Raw genomic sequence first — 17,543 nt, 5'->3', positions numbered from 1 at the left:
CAGATTGATGTTTTAGTATGGAGAGCAGGGGAAGGGGCCCATAAATATGTCATTTACTAGCTCTTTCCTTTCCTGAATGAACACAGTGAGTGGTTAGTACTGATCACTGTGTTGATTCATATTTGAAGCATAGGAAACAGTCTTTACAATGCTTCAGTTTCTGAATGAACAGGAAGCCGCTTAGCATAGGACACTTTCCATTCATTTACTGTCCAGTGCATCTGAGGCTGCAGAAAACAGACTGGGGAATCTGTGCCCTCATTCTGTTCACTGTCTCAAAAGTCAGACATCAGGGGTATGTTTAGACCCCTGATATGTCACCAAAGCCCCCCAATGGGGCTCCTGTAATGCTTTTTTTCTATTACAAGGGATCTTTACATTCCTTGTAATAGGAATAAAAGTGACACATTTTTTTTTTAAAAAGAACAGTGTAAAAATAAAATATAAAAAGGTAAAATACATAAGAAAAAAAAAAAAAAATTTAAAACGCGCCCCGTCCCACCGAGCTGGCATGCAGTAGCGAAGGCATACAGGAGTTGTGCCCGCATATGAAAACAGTGTTCAAACCACACACGATCGGTAGAGCGAGAGCAATAATTCTAGCCCTAGATCTCCTCTAACTCAAAACATGCAACCTGTAGAATTTTTTAAACGTCACCTATGGAGATTTTTAAGGGTAAAAGTTTGTCGCCATTCCAATTTTGAAGTGTGACATATTGGTATCAATTTACTCGGCGTAACATTATCTTTCACAATATAAAAAAAAAAATTGGGCTAACTTTTTCCAAAAAAGTGCGCTTATAAGACCGCTGCACAAATACGGTGCAAAAAAAAAGTATTGCATTGACTGCCATTTTATTCTCTAGGGTGTTAGAAAAAAAACAATATATAATGTTTGGGGGTTCTAAGTAATTTTCTAGCAAAAAACCTGTTTTAAACATGTAAACACCTAAAATCCAAAACAAGGCTAGTCCTTAAGTGGTTAGCTTGTAAACAACAAATCTCAAAAAGAGGCTCGGTCCTTAAGTGGTTAAATAACAATCACTAAGCATGCACTAAATACAAGAAGAGCCTCAGCAGTACTCGCCAGGGGTCACATGCATTGCGGTTAACTATGATTATACCAACTGCTGACCTTGCAAAAAAAAATATATATATATAGATATATAGATATATATATCTATATATATATAGATATATATATCTATATATATATCTATGTTTCTATATTGTGTAACTGCATCTAACTTAGAGAACAAAAAATGTATATATGTTTTAAAGAATGTAGCACCAACATAAGCCAGAGGATGTTTTTTTTTTAACTCAATATTTTAGATCTATCAATTCACCGTACAGGCAAAATCAAAATGCACTAATTAACTAATGCTAAGATCTAAGTAAGACACAGCTTTCTTGTGTTTTGACAGCATATGATTTCATTTAGGCAAACATGAGATTTATATGCGGGCTATGGTTGCAGACTTGTAGCCTCAAACCAAACACTTCTCAATGCTCCATCTGAGCGAAACTGAACATTTCCCAACACTGAAAGCAGAGTGATCGTTTTTCAGAGACAATTACACTAAAATAAAAAATATCAAAGTCTTTAAATGAGCAAACAAATGTTGTGTCCTGCGACTAGCTCTTGACCTAGCAATGTAAGCTGTGATTCTGAAGAGGCTTGTCATTTCCTAGCAGTAAAAGAAATGTGTGTTGCTGACAGAGGACAATTAATGTACTGCAAAATGCACACAGTGTGGAACATCACCAAGTGATCCTGTAACATGCTACAAAAGATCTATCACCGTTTCAATGTAATGGAACTTGTTTTAACCTGAAGGATAGAGATTTAATTGGATTTACAATGTCCCTTTGGGTTGATGTGGAAGAATTGGGCATTGAATGAGCCACCCAATGAGACGGCAGCTGGCAAATCAACAGTATATAAGGAGAGAGAGAATAAGTGATTTCCAGATGTCATTGTACATTGTGCAACAGAGCTCTATAACCATTTGGCCTGACAGACTGTACATGCTGAGATCTCGTCATTAAATAGACCCTTTCTCAGTCCCCCTTGCTGCAACAGGACACTTAACCAGTATGGCTAAATGATAGACCTAGCACATTCCCATACAGAATGCAGCCATACGATGACAGGCTTCACAGACAAAACACGATGGGGAATTACCAGTTACAGGAGAAAAGCAAATCACCTACTGCATATGAACCTCAATTACAGGACCTTCAATAAGCCACAATTACACTGGCAGATACCGAATGTCAACTGATCGAATGGATTCAATCTCATTTTGTAAAGGATTAGAGTAGTCTTATTACATTTCTTTTAGCTTTTTAAAAAAAGGAAACTAAAAGCAATTGGTCATTTGAATGACAATTGTGCGCTCATGCAAAGCTGTAAACCAAATTTTTATCATTTTCTTCACACAAATAGCACTTTTTTTGGTGGTATTTAATCACTGCTGAGTTTTTTATTTTTTACTAAAATATAAATAAATAAAAAAGACCAAAAATGTTGAAATAAAAAAATGTTTTTCTTAGTTTATGTCAGTAAATTTTCAAAATAAGTAATTTTTCTTCTTCACTGATTGCCACTGATGAGGCGGCACTGATGAGGTGGCACTTATGGGCACTGATTAGGCGGCACTGATGAGGAGGCACTAATATGCCGCACTTATGAGCACTGATAGTGCTCATCAGTGCCACATGTCAGTGCCACCTAACAGTGCCCATAAGTGCGGCATATTAGTGCCTCATCAGTGCCCACCAGTGCCGCCTATCAGTGCTTATCAGTGCCACATGTCAGTGCCACATGTCAGTGCCACCTGATAGGTGGCACTGAAGGGTGGAACTAGTGGGCACTGATAGACGGCATGGATAGGCGGCACTGATGGATGGCACCAATGGGCATTGACGGGCAGCAATGATGAGCATTAATGGGCAGCATTGATGGGCAGCAACAATAGGCGCCACTGATAGCCAGCACTGACTGGCATCACTAATGGGCACTGATTGCTGGCACTGGTGGGCCCTGATTGCTGGCACCAGTGGCATGTTATTGTAATCAGGGCACTGAGTGCCCTGATTACATGTCTTGATATCCCCTGGGAGGGAATGCCACTGATCGGCTCTCCTCACCACACACTCTGTCAGCATGGGGTGATGAGAGCCGATTACCGGCATCTCCGTGTTTTACATGTGACAGGCTGTGACTGGACACAGCCGATCACATGGTTAAAAAGCCGCGGCTCTTTACAGAGATTGGGGTTGGACGTGTCCTAGCAAAAGGGTGTGGCCCCGATCATAGCGATGCGGGCGCGCAAGTGTGGCCCTTCTGGGACGATGTCATATGACATCGTCCCAGAACGAGAGCCACACCGCCCCTTCGTCATTTGACGGTGGGCAGGTGGCAAGCGGGTAAAGTCCATTGAAAATCTTCACTGTTGCTTTGGATAGCATAAGAAAAGGGTTACCATCCTTTAAAGGTTTTCTCCTTTTTTTGCCTTTGTACCCAAGGGGAATATTCGCCCTTTCCATTTGTCATGGTGACAACTGTCACTAAGACTACAACTCAGGGGTAAACCCAAATTTTAAGTTGTCACTGGAACACTTGTAGCTGGGAAGTCTGTGTGAACAGGCCCATACAAAGCAAAATTTTTTTACTTGCTTTCCTGTGGCACTGTGTTGGGCAAGGCTACAGACTGTATGAAGAAGACCCACGAGTTGAATTCTTTTGATTTCCTATGTGTGTCCAGGACAGAAAGTAAAGGGAAATCTCCCAAAAGAACACATACAATCAAGAAAAAGACTGCCAAAAAAAAAAAAACTTGGCAATATTTACACACATTAACATGATAGATATAGGAAGCAAAGCTAACTAACTTTCTACTAAAGAGGATGTGTGAGTTTTTTGTAATTATTATAAAGCATAGGGAATTAATTTAATGAATACATTTGTTTTAATAACTGAAAGATGACTTAAATTGGTGTGAACATTTCTACCAAACTTGATTATTATTGCTATAGTTTATTACTAAATCCAATTAAATTTAATATATAAATTATTTGAATGGGAAAATCAGGTTTCTGTAAAATGTTGAACAAAACTATGGAAATGCAGCATGTAAAAAGAATACAATGTATCACATAAGGAAAAGTAAAATAACACAATTCAGAATGCACGGTTATACAAATAGAGACTAAACTGCCAGGAGGGTGGTCTGCTTCTTCCCATTTTGTGCTCCACACTATTGGCCCATTACTACTATAGGAAGCCTCCATAATCAACAGCACAGCAAGTGGACCAGACCCACCTCCATACTAGCTTGTCTATCATTTTCAAAAAAAGAGTACTTCAGTTTCCAGGACTTCAGATATACTTTAGGATATTGTGGGGTGACTGGCTGGCACTCGGGGATGTCTCCTATGCAATGTTAGTGCAACTTAATTATATCTGGGTAATAAATAGTAAAGTGTCTATGACATTTCCTGTAAATTATTGGTAATTTATAGACTTATGAACATTTAACAAAATTAGAAAGTAGAAGGTACTATAGGAACCAAAAAGCCTTCCAGTGTACCAATAGCACCTTCTTAGAACAGAAGCGAACTACATGTCTATTTCCAAAAAATAGCCCAAAAATAAGGGAATTATTCCTTATTTCAGAGCAATTGGTGGGGCCATGCAAATCATTCTTTAATGTCACAGGTCACATACTAGATCCATCATCCTGGTGTAAAACACAAATACAGCCTTATACTATAACCGCACACAGCTGTTTTAGGCTTGTTGGCCATCATCAGTGCAGTGTATGGAAACAACTGCTTCTTGGGTTAGGGTTTGGGGACCGATGACTAAGTGTAAAGCCCTGCACACACGGTCAGAATTTCTGACAGAAAAAGTCCGATAGGAGCTTTTCATCATATATTCCAACCGTGTGTATGCCCCATCGGACTTTTCACGTTGAAAATTCAGATGGACTTAGATAAAGAATATGTTCTATATTTTTCCGACGGAACAAATTCGGGAAAACCACTCTTCTGTATGCTGTTCCGACGTACCAAAAATGACGCATGCTCTGAAGCAAGTACGAGACGTTGTATGTCACCGCATTCTTGACGGTCAGAATTTGGTGTGACCGTGTGTATGCAAGACAGCTTGAGCGAAATTCCATCAGAATTCCGTCGGAAAAACCTTCAGAGTTTATTCAGATGGCAAAACCAGTCGTGTGTACAGGGCATTATGGTAAGGAGAGACTAAAGCAAGAAAAGGGCTCATCCCACGAATGAAACAGAAACTGCATGCCTACTATAATCAAAAATTAAGGCTGCTTGTCTGAATGATCCATGGTTTTTGTCATTATGGATAAAGTCTGTTTATTTGCTACATTCATTATCATGAGTTTCAGTTAATGTGTATCCTCGCAGCCTTTGCCGATCAATACCTATCATGATTGTGTTACAGTTCTATTATATTGTATTAAATACCATACTCCTGCAAAAATAAAGGATACAAAAATTCAGCTTGGGTTCTCTAACCTTTTCCTGTGTATTTATAGGTCAATTACTTCTCTAATATAGTTCTAAATCACAGCAGTGGGTCCATTATCTCATGTATCATTTTTTATCTGTCAACATGTTCCTTAATGCTCAAAAGCAGTGCGTTAGTTTAATTTATGATTATATCTCAATCGCACACGATGGCGTCTCTTACACATTTTATATTTACATTTTAAAGGATTTTGCTTTAGCTCTTAAACACGGAGCTAAAAAATTATCTATGCAACTGTTTCACTGATACTGTTGTCCTCCGTCAGCTACTTAATTGGCTGCTAGGTCTGTGCCAGACAAAAAAAAAATCATGCTCTTACAAAGCCTTTTGCATATATTTCTAAACTTTCTGAGATCTAAAGAGGTACAACACAACCTTTCTGAGATGAGAAGGGGACACCTTTTAAAATAGATATATGTTTGCAAAAAACACAGCCTGGCCACCCCCTTATGTAGCACCCAAATAAATAATATGCTAAAGATTATTATTTAAACTCACCACCAATACTTTCTTCCTTTTTACTTTTCAACAAAAGAAATGAAAGAGAACATTTTGGTGTAATATAGCACTTTAGGTAGTTAATTACAGAGGGACAATTGAGATGGAAAGAGGGAATTATTTCCAAAAGAGGGACAATCCCTCCAAATGAAGGACATTTGAGAGCTATGCCAAACCCACACCCAACACCACCTTTACAATGCAATATGAATTCATAAATAGAAAAGAACACAGTTACACACATGGCTGCTTTTTATCCCTGTAAGTATCCGTTATATTGGTGTTTCAAATTAAACGTAGTAATAAATGGACGTGATGAATAGTTGAGTGCTATATAACACTTTTGGTAGTTAAATAGGACATTTGTATATAGTACTAGACATCAGACCAAATGGTAAAAAGGAAGAAGGAAAACTGGCACTTGGTTCCATAATGGTTGAAAACCTTGAGAGTTGGGAGCTACGCCTTTGTAATTCCACAGTATCTTACATCTCGAACATATCATACACTGCAGCACTATCCAATCCACTTCTTACGAAATGCCTTGTGCATAAAAATAGGATTTTTTCATCATACTTACTTGTAAAATCCTTTTCTTTGAGTACATCATGGAACACAGAGTCAGGCTAATATTCATTACTTACTGGGTATACTCCATTAGGTGAATGGACACTGATAGACCAAAGGTCTATAGATAGGAAGTGATCCCCTATATAACCCCTCCCACACAGGAAGCACTTCAGTTTTGTAGCAAGCACTGAATTCTCAAAAAAAAAAAGAGGGGCGGGATCTCTGTGGCCCATGATGCACTCAAAGAAAAGGATTTTACAGGTAAGAATGACGAAAAAAATCCTATTTTCTTTTTCATACATCATGGAACACAGAGTCAGGCTAATATTCATTAGCTACTGGGATGTCCCATAGCCATCAGACCTTATACGGCAGCCCGCAGTACATATACATCTTCCTAGTGACAGCCTTTCTAGCATTCACAAGGGTAGACACAACTGGTCCTGAGATGCCACGGTCCTTCAGCACCCTGGCTTTAATAGGCATGCCGTCAAATTTAGAGACTGTAGATTGGGGTGGAATATGGGACCTTGAGACCATAGATCAGGGCGAAGTGGAAGCGTCCATGGCCCGTTCTATTGTCAGTCTCACAATCTCCGGGAACCAGGGCCTTCTGGGCCAGGCTGGTGCCACCAGAATGACCAACTCCTTCTCTCGGAATCCTGCGCAACAAATGTGGAAGAAAGGGATCGAAAGGGAAAGCATAAACCAGGGAGTACTGTCTCCATGGAACTATCAGAGCATCTGCTCCGATTGCCAGAGGATCCCTTGTTTGGGACACAATTTGCTGTAGCTTGTTGTTGAATCTGGATGCCAATAGGTCAACCTTTGGCCATCCCCAATGCTGGCAAATTTCCTGGAAAACCCCTGGGTGTAGGGACTATTTCCCCGGGCAGATCTGCTGGCGGCTGAGATAATCTGCCTTCCAGTTCTCTACTCCCGGGATATGGACATCAGCACATGTCCCTCTGCACAGGCTAGTATGTGGTTCACCTCCTTCAGAGCTGAACGACTCCTGGTACTGCCTTGGTGGTTTATATAGGCAACTGCAGTGGCATTGTTTGACTGAACCCTGATAGGGCAGTCCTGAAGCTCCACCATCCAGGACGGTAGGGCCAGATGTACTGCCTGTAATTCCAGGACGCTGATGGGCAGGATCTGTTCTGTCCCTGACCATTTCCCCTGAGCTGTGAGCCCTTCTAGGGGTCGCTCCCCAGCCGGAGACTCTGGCATCTGTAGTCAGTACTCTCCAAGTTACCGGGAGAAAGGATTTTCCCCTTTCGCAGGTTCTGATCCTGCAACCACCAGTTTGGGTTTAAGTGGGCCCTAGAAGATAATTGGATAATCCAGGGCTTTTTCTCTTCTGGTCCAGGCCAACAAGATGTCTTGTTGTAAAGGCCTGGATTGGAACTGGGCATAGGGCACTGCCTCGGAGGATACCATCCTCCCTAAAAGACTCATACAGAGCCAAATGGAGGGTTGTCTGGTGCCCCTTATCTGATGCACCTGAACTTTCAGGGCAAGAATATTCTTGCTTGAACCATATCTAGGATCAGATCTAAATATTTTAGACTTTGAGCTGGTTTCAAGGCTGACTTTTCGGTATTTATGATCCAGCCTAAGCTTTTCAAATACCGCACTGTACATATTATGCTCTGTTCTAGAGCCTGTATTGAGTGATCTCTGAGTAAGAGGTCGTCCAGATACCCGAGAACCAGGAACCCTTGGTCCCCTAAAAGGCCCAGTACTGGTGCTAGGACCCTTGTGAACACCCGGGGAGCTGTAGCAAGCCCGAAGGGTAGAGCCACAAACTGAAAATGACGTTCCTCTACCACAAAACGTAGAAACCTCTGATGAGGTTAAAAGATAGGTATGTGCAAATACGCATCTTTTATATTGATGGAGGCTAGAAAGTCTCCCCTCTGGAGTGAAGCTGCTACTGAGCGGACAGACTCCATCTGAAAGGACTGTATGGGTAGATACTTGTTCAGGGATCTTAGGTCCAAAATGGGCCTTGTGTCCCCGTTTGGTTTCTGAACCGTAAACAGGTTTGAGCAAAACCCTGTGCCCCTTTTCTGATACCGGAACCTCTACAATCACTCCTTGATGTACTAGATGATGTAGTGCCTAAAGCAATACATTTCTTTTTGGAGGATCCATGGGAACGGTGGATCTTAAAAACCTCTGAGAGGGAACTCCCCGCAACTTGTACAGCTTGTAACCGCGAGATATAATTGAGGTGACCCACTCGTTCTGAATGATTGTTCTCCAAATGTCCGCAAAGTGCAGCAGCCTTTCCTCTACACAATGGAGTGGGGCATCCCCTCAAAAGGAGGGCTTGGTGCTGGGTTTAGAAGAATCTTGGACCCAGGGCCTTTTCTGGCCCTGCGGCTTGCCCCTGGCCCTAGTGCCCTGTTGGCGGCGGAACTGCCTTGACGATGAGACATTGGAGGAAGCATTCCCTGAGGTTTTAAACGAGGGATGTCTGGTGCTTTTCTTCACAGGAAGTAGAGAACTCTTCCCTCCAGAGATCTTTTGGATACATTTGTCCAAATGATCACCAAATAAATGTTCCCCGGGTTCCAGGAACTTCTACACAATCCTTAACTTTACCTCACAGTGACAGAGAACTGACACTCTTCATATACTCTTATCCCTCAATTAATATTCGATTATTCCCGTATCCACCATAAATGACCGCACACCTCTTTAGATACCTCTCCTTGTTCCAATCCCCCCTTCCACCTTGAAGAAAAACTTCTGTGTACACGTTTGAGACGCACACGTTCGAGTTCAGATATTTACCTACCCTGGCACACAGGGCCAGAATCACTACGTTCCACATATGCTCTTTCACATAAAAAATACCAAACTTTCTATGTAGCAGATTACATTTATAAAGACTTGGAACATCTTAACCAACATCCTTGGCATAGAGAGATAGTACATATTAATAGGTAGACCAACACTGTGGTCTTATCTTGAGACAAATCTCTGGTCTTCTCCCTAGCACAGTGTGGTCCCATTCGGGGTGCATAGGTTGAGAACAGGCTTGTCTTGATCTACCTGACTGAATATCACAGACCCTCTAAGTCGTGAGCTAGGACATCCTACTATAGTTCACATCCTTATACAAGACATTATGTCATCATTTCATTTGTTATGTTCACTCATGGTTAATGACTCCTATAAGGCTGATCTTCCTAAGGCTAAAGAAATAAACAGATGTTACTTTGAACCACCATACTAGGAGACTGTACTGCTAAACATATCAATTGCATAAGTTGTAATGTTTGTTATGATTTCCTGTTAATGTCATTCTTTCATCAATAAAAAATTATAAAAAAAAAATGTTCCCCTTGAAAAGGGAAACCTGCCAATATCTTTTTACAAGGAAGCTCGGCTGACCAGTTCTTAAGCACATATGAACAGACGAGAGAACCACACGAGAAACCTGCTGTATGGAATCCTTTAGGGAATCAATAGCAAAACACAGTGCTCGAGAAAGCCTCCTGGTTAGGCCTATCAGGCCGTTTGACCTGATCCTTTATGGACTGGCAGATACCAATTGCTGCAACAGCTGGCTGAATAGCTGAACTGGCCAAAGGAAAGGAAGCCTTTAATAATGACTCCAATTTCATGTCAACAGGTTCTTTAAAGCCCTGTGCGTTATCTACCAGACAAGTTAAGTTCTTGTTTAAGGAAGATACTGCTGCATCTACTGCTGGCATGCTCGATTTTTTAAACAAACTTTTCATCCATGGGATATAAAAGGGAAAACCTCTTAGGAGGAACAAAAATCCTGTCTGGATGTTCCTAATCTGCATACACTGTCTGTTCCAACAGAGGGTGTAGAGGGAAAGCCTGTGCAGCCTGAAGAGGCCTCAGGAATCCCAAAGAGGACCAGGGGGGCTCAGTCACCTCTGCAGAACAAACTATTTTGGTCAGAGTCAGGATCAAAAGCCTCTGCAACTGAGAGGCAGACATCAACTGGATGTCTTCTTGTCCAGATTGCTTGGAAGCAGACTCATCTGCCGGGCCCTCCACAGAGTATTGAGCTTTAAGCTCTTCCCCCATCCTCAACACATTCCTGCTCCAGACTAGGAGTCTCCGGGGAGAGGGATCGGTCATGCTTCCTGCTACCCTGCGGGATGGAGGCAATCATGACAGCATTCCTGTGCTCTAAACCGGCTAGGGCCGAGGACAGTTCATCCTTAGTGATAAAAGGTGAAGCAGTAGCGTTGACTGTAGGCACAATACCAGATAGGTGCAGCTGCTCAGATTGCCCAGAAGCCTCTGGTCTTTCAGGGGATACAACACTAGCAATATGACTAGGTTCATCAGGATCTACTGACAACATTGGTGTGCCCATTCCTGTAGCGTTAGTCCAGCCCCCCTTTTTTGAAAACATTTACTAACCACAAAAAGAGAGTACTTGGGTGTAGTATTAAAACACCTCAGAAGGGAGACCCTTTATTAGGGCTCCCAAACCCCTACGTAACAATCCTGTTAAGCACCTTTAGCCTGCCAAGCAACACTTGGTGACTCACGTGACCCGGGTAAGGAAAGAATGAACCTCTGTCAAGTGTTCAGAGCCTGCTCTGTGTCCCACAACTGCTTTCTGGAAGCACTGCATGCTTGGCCTATACAGCTTAAATAAGCTGGGTGTGCGCCGGAATGTTCTGTGCGTGCGCATGCCTGGTCCGGGCGAACGGGCGTGGCTGTATGACGCAAATCATCTTGCGCGCAGATAAAGACTACTGCGCATGTGTGGCAAAGCCACGTGCGCCATGTCTGCCAAACAAACTGCTAAGTCCAACGGCACTTTTGCAAACGCACGTGCGCCCTGGTGAACCAAGGCGAAATGGCGCACAGTTGTGCGCCATCATACAGGTAAGAAACAGCCAGACACAAGCAAAAAAGGTACACTTTGCAAACACCTACAGCTAGCCCAAAACTCCCCCGGATGGTCACAGGCTCTAGCTAGTTTGACTGATTGTTACAATCACTGGGACACCCCACAATAATAAGTAAAGGGGTTTCACTTACCCATCCAGGCGCAGGGCAGCTTAGAAACTAAGAGCCCAAACGTCACCCATCATGGCGGGTTCCTGTCACTTGAGGACCTTCAAGGACTGGGTACCCTTTTCATGTTTAGGGTCCACTCCCTTGGACCTGTATAGCACCCTGCAGGAATGCCTTAGCGCTGTGGTGTCCAGGACTCTACTTCGCAGGGTCCAGCGCCTGGAGACCGCATTACAGGCAAAACCTTGCAGGATCTTGAGTCTTCTTTGCGAGGCTCTGAATCCCTTGATTCATTTAACCGCTTCAGCCCGGGCAGATTTTACCCCCTTCCTGACCAGAGCACTTTTTGCGATTCGGCACTGCGTCGCTTTAATTGACACCAATTTGGGTGCGACGTTGCACCCAAACAAAATTGATGTAATTTTTTCCCCACACATAGAGCTTTCTTTTGGTGGTATTTGATCACCTCTGCGGTTTTTATTTTTTGCACTATAAACGAAAAAAAGAGCGACAATTTTGAAAAAAAAACGCATTATTTTTTACTTTTAGCTATAATAAATATCCCCCAAAAATATATAAAAAAAAATATTTTTTTCCTCAGTTTAGGTCGATATGTATTCTTCTACATATTTTTGGTAAAAAAAACTTGCAATAAGCATACATTGATTGGTTTGCGCAATAGGGGATAGATTTATAGCATTTTTATTATTACTTTTTTTTTCACTAGTAATGGCGGCGATCTGCAATTTTTATCATGACTGCAACATTATGGCGGACACGTCTGACAATTTTGACACATTTTTGGGACCATTGGCATTAATACAGCGATCGGTGCGATTAAAAATGCATTGATTACTGTAAAAATGTCACTGGCAGTGAAGGGGTTAACACTATGGGGCAGTGAAGGGGTTAAGTGTGTCCTAGTGTGTGTTCTAACTGAAGGGGGATGGGGACTGTGCAGGGAAGATAACAGATCGTCTGTTCATACTCTTTATGAACAGATGATCTGTCTGTTCTCCCCTCAGAGAGCCAGAAACTGTGTGTTTACACACACAGATCCTGGTTCTCCGTGTGCCCCGAGCAGTCGCGGGAGCCCAGCGGTGATCGAGACTGCCGGGCACTCACATCGGCTCGGGAGGCGAGCGGGGGGCGGCGCTCGTGCGCCCCCTAGTGGCCACAGAGGGAAGCGACGTTACATAACATCGTTTCACCCAGCCATGCCATTCTGCCGCAGTACAACTGCGGCGGCTGGTCTGCATGTGGTTAAGAACCGTTTGTGGGACTAGAGACCTGGAGCTCAGAGAGCTCAAACAAACTGTGCCATCCACCTTGCAAATTCTGGTAAAAAAAACTGAAGTGCTTCCTGTGTGGGAGGGGTTATATAAGGAATCACTTCCTGTCTGAAGACCTTTGGTCTACCAGTGTCCATTCACCTGGAAAAGGAGTATAACCCAGCAGGTAATGAATATTAGCCTGACTCTGTGTCCCATGATGTATGAAAAAGAAATGACAGCCTGATGGCATAAATTAAGAAAACAATTCTCCAAAATAGCAAAAAGTCATTTGCACAGAGTACTACTGCAATATTTAATCCATATCACTCTTTATTATGGGGAAAAACAAGCAGCCAACAGCAAGGTAAAATGCACAATCCTCCAAAAAAATTGCAGTGTTTGAATCCACTAAACAAGCTCTTTTCCAAGCATGTACAAGTCCTCAGCGCAAACAACTTTTTGCTGTATTGCAATTTACATAACTTGCTTCTTCCACTCAATCCTTGATCTGCTAATGACAGCCATGGGTAGCCCTTGTATCATCTGAAGGTGGCAAAACATTGCCATCAAGGTGCAGCGTCTCAAGAGGGCCTTGTCCTTCTCAAAGTGCAACATTAAGACATTTCTCTAATATCAAAAGATTCAAATTCTCTATCTTTAAGATGCTTGTTTATCAGGAAAACTACCACATTTCTTTAAATCAAAGCCGTTTTAGAAAATCATGTTTAAATGCCAACCCTACAAGTGGATTACAGTACTTTTCCTCACAACAGTTTATTCCCAGCCACCACACAACACCATTTACCTTTATACCACAAAAATGAAATCCCTATTCACCAGCATTTGTTTCTTTACTGCACTTGTCATTTCACTGAGTCTAGCTGAATGATTAAACTATGTTTCTAGGTTACTCCTTCCCCAAATGTAAGTATGAACGTTTCAAATAACTTTTTTTTCTTAATGTTCATAGACAGTGAATGCGCAAAGACTAGGGCGAGTTTGTATGTAAACAATCTGTCATGGTGATTACTAGACATGTGCACACTGAAATATTTTGTTTCGGAATTTGGTTTTCATTCAAAGAGTAAATTTATCTAGTTACTCCCGAAATTCGTTTTTATTTATTTCGTTAAAAACTGCATTCGTCCGAAAATCCAAATTAATTAAGGTCGAATCTGTCATTGAAGTCTTATGGTGTCTGTCGAATGTTCACAGAAGATTCAACGGAGCAGCTAAACTGTACGTGTACATTTCCGGTCGAATTTTCTGCCTACAAGCTAGCTGTAGTAGAATTCTAATGTTGTATGACTAGTAATAATTATATTTATTAATTATTTTCCTAGTCAACCAACATTAGAATTTTTCTATAGCCTATGGGCGGATGCATTTGACCGGAAATGTACGATTGCAGAGTCGTACAGTTTAGCTGCTCCGTCGAATCTTCTTAGAACTTTCGACAGACACCATAAGCCAAAGATTCGACGTTTGTATGTTTTTCGTTGCTTTGTCGAATCTTCGTCATTCATGTTAAATGGTCTACTCTTCCCTAACAGTCAGCCAATTTTCACATTCATTTCTCAATCTCCAACTGCAATGGCAGGCGCGGCATCCAACGTTGTGTCAGATATTGATATGGCATTATAATATAGAATCTATAATTATAACCCCCCCCACAACACGGGCAGCTTCTAAAGCTATCACAACACTAGCAACACTAGTATCACTATCAAGTTCACAACGCTAACACAATAGCAGCAGATTATTATAAAAAAGTTAAGTTGAACTGTAGCTTGCTTCACTATTGTTCTACTGCTGTGCTTATGCTTAATTGCTAAATAATTCAGGTTCTCTGACAAACGGACCAGCTAAAATTGACTGTCTTCTGAAATGATTCAGTGTGTGTGTCTCTCTCTGCTATCAAATCGTAAGTGAAAGTAAGTTGGCTGTACGTGTGTACTTAGTTCTAGCTATTTTACTGCCCCTCCTCTTTGGTTACAATCGGAAAATAATATTCATCATCATCATTATTTTTAATTTACTTTCCCCACCCAATTCCAGCGGCGATCTTTTCTCTCTATGTCAAATCTTTTCTCTCTATGTCGAATAATCTTGGACTAATAGAGTTAAGGTTAGGTACATTCAACCACAGGTTCGATAGACACAGATTGTTATTGTCAGCGTCATGTCGACTCATCTATCTATATCGAACTGTTGTCGCAACGAAAACGAAAATAAAGCATTTGTTTATGTCGGATCTTTCGGTTTTCGTATTCTGCACTTTAGTTATCGTTTGTTAAAATGATAACGAAAATACCTGAAATTCGGACGAAAATGCATTCGGATGAAAACGAATGCACATGTCTAGTGATTACATGATCAGTAACCACGCTGATTGGTTCCCTAGCATTAGTGTATGGGTGATGAGCATGCTTATAGTTCTCAGATGGAAAATAGATTAATATTAGCAAGAGGAACCTGAGAATGTTAATCTACAGACCGCATGCTTGAAGGGATTAAACAACTTGGCTATTTACCTGTATGTTTTTTGTTTTGGATATAGAGGGGAAGGGTAAAACCTCTGCCTGGTTATTTTTTGCTGTGTGCCAATGGAGAAACTTCTCTTCACTTCCTGCCCCAGAGATGTGACAGGAAGTTAGAGAAAATCTCCCAAAATGAGGCGATTTCCCTTTTTGAAAGTTGCCCCTGGAACAGTTGTTCCCACTGGACAATTTCCCCCTACACCTTGGTCTGGGATGAACTGTAAAATTTTGGAATAGAGGGGTGAATCTCCCCAATGGGGACACCAATAAATATTCGGCAGATAGCCTAGCCCTTTCCCCACATTATTTAAAACTAAAGAACAGTCTAGAGATAAACTGTTATACCATTTCCAAGTTATATTTAATGATATGGGTAAAAGGGTGTAGCGCCCAGAACATGGTATAATGTATAGAAATAATGTTCATTATTTAAAAGTAATTTCTATAAATAAAAAAGCTGAAAATCAGAACAAAGTCCACCAGGAAAAAAGTCAAAATCCACCGTGGAGATGTAGAGAAATTAGTATAGATCCCGTCACCTTTACCCAATATAGCTGACCCTTACCTGGGAACTCGGCCTGCTCCCCTCCAATATTCAGACTTGTCCTGACACACCCTCGCTGCACAGCCATTCACTGGCAAGCTCAGTGTACTGCTACTTCTCCCCCCCGTTCTTATGCAGCTGAGAACAGAGGGAATGTAATTTCTTTATCAACGTGCATCTTCAGGGGTCCCGAAACGTTGGGTGGAGTCACGTGACATGTGACGTAGGACATGGACGGACGGAGGAGCAGCGGCCACCTTGTTTGTTAGAAGCGCTGGTCGCTTCTTTCTATTGTGCCTGTTGAACATTTAACCAAATGTGAGTGCATTTAAATTTACTTTCTGCATAATAAATATCGTATTTATCGGCGTAAAATCAGGGGAAAATTGTGGGTGCGTGTTATACGCCGATCCCCGCTGATCTCCACTGATTGTGAGCGGAGCAGAGCGCTTGCCGCCGAGATACACATAGCCGAGTGTACTCGGCTCTTCTCGGCTCCGCTCACAGTCACGCCCAGTCCCGCCATTGGACCTGTGTTATATCCATCATAGGGCGGGACTGGGCGTGAGTGTGAGCGGAGCCGAGAAGAGCCGAGTACACTCACTCGGCTATGTGTATCTCGGCTCCGCCCAGTCCCTGCAATCTCGGTGGCGATTGCTCCGCTCTGCCCAGTCCCTGCGATCCAATTTTAAATGCATCCAAGGCTGTAATGACAAGACTGCACTGGACATCGGGGGCAAGGCTGCACTGGACACTGGAGGCAAGGCTGCACTGGACACTGGGGGCAAGGCTGCACTGACAAGGCTACAATGGACACTGGGGCAAGGCTGCACTGACAAGGCTACAATGGACACTGGGGCAAGGCTGCACTGACAAGGCTGCAATGACACTGACAAGGCTGCAGATGGACACTGATGAGGCTGCATTGATGGGTATTTAAATGTAAGTTTTTTTCCTTAAACTTCCCTCTTAAACTTGGAGTGCGTGTTATACGCCGGCGCGTGTTATAGGCCGATAAATACGGTACTTCTCTTTTGGATATTTGCGCAATGAGCGTTCTTTTTCTACTTTTTGCATTGGTATGTTTATCAAGCCACTGCCTGAGCCTTGGAACCTACCTGGCCTTAGATTGTGCTGAGAGGAAAGGTTTCTTTTAGCCGGTTTGATCTATTGGGAGATGGATCGCTTTGGATTGCATTTGCAGTGAATTACTATTTAAGCTGGAAGGATCGTTTTCTTATCACCAGATCGCATTATATGTGTATAACCCATACACTGACGGTAAGGGTCAGCTATATTGGGTGAAGGTGACAGGATCTATACTAATGTCTCTACATCTCCACTGTGGATTTTGACTTTTTTCCTAGTGGACTTTGTTCTGATTTTCAGCTTTTTTTTATAGAAATTAATTTTAAATAATGACCATTATTTCTATACATTGTACCATGTTGTGAAAGCTACACCCTTTTACCCATATTATGTTTATTGTATCCAATTAGTTTCAGCAGCCTTTTTTACAGTTT

General features: G+C 42.1%; 1 protein-coding gene across 5 annotated transcripts in view; it reads right to left on the bottom strand.

Moving 5' to 3' along the window:
- Positions 1-17,543, bottom strand: part of CNKSR2 (connector enhancer of kinase suppressor of Ras 2) — a 465,074-nt gene that overhangs the window by 127,625 nt on the left and 319,906 nt on the right. The window lies entirely within an intron of this gene.

This window comes from Aquarana catesbeiana, linkage group LG02 (genome assembly GCF_042186555.1).
Source record: "Aquarana catesbeiana isolate 2022-GZ linkage group LG02, ASM4218655v1, whole genome shotgun sequence".
Taxonomy (NCBI): domain Eukaryota; kingdom Metazoa; phylum Chordata; class Amphibia; order Anura; family Ranidae; genus Aquarana; species Aquarana catesbeiana.
This window is presented reverse-complemented; position numbering and strand designations above follow the sequence as displayed.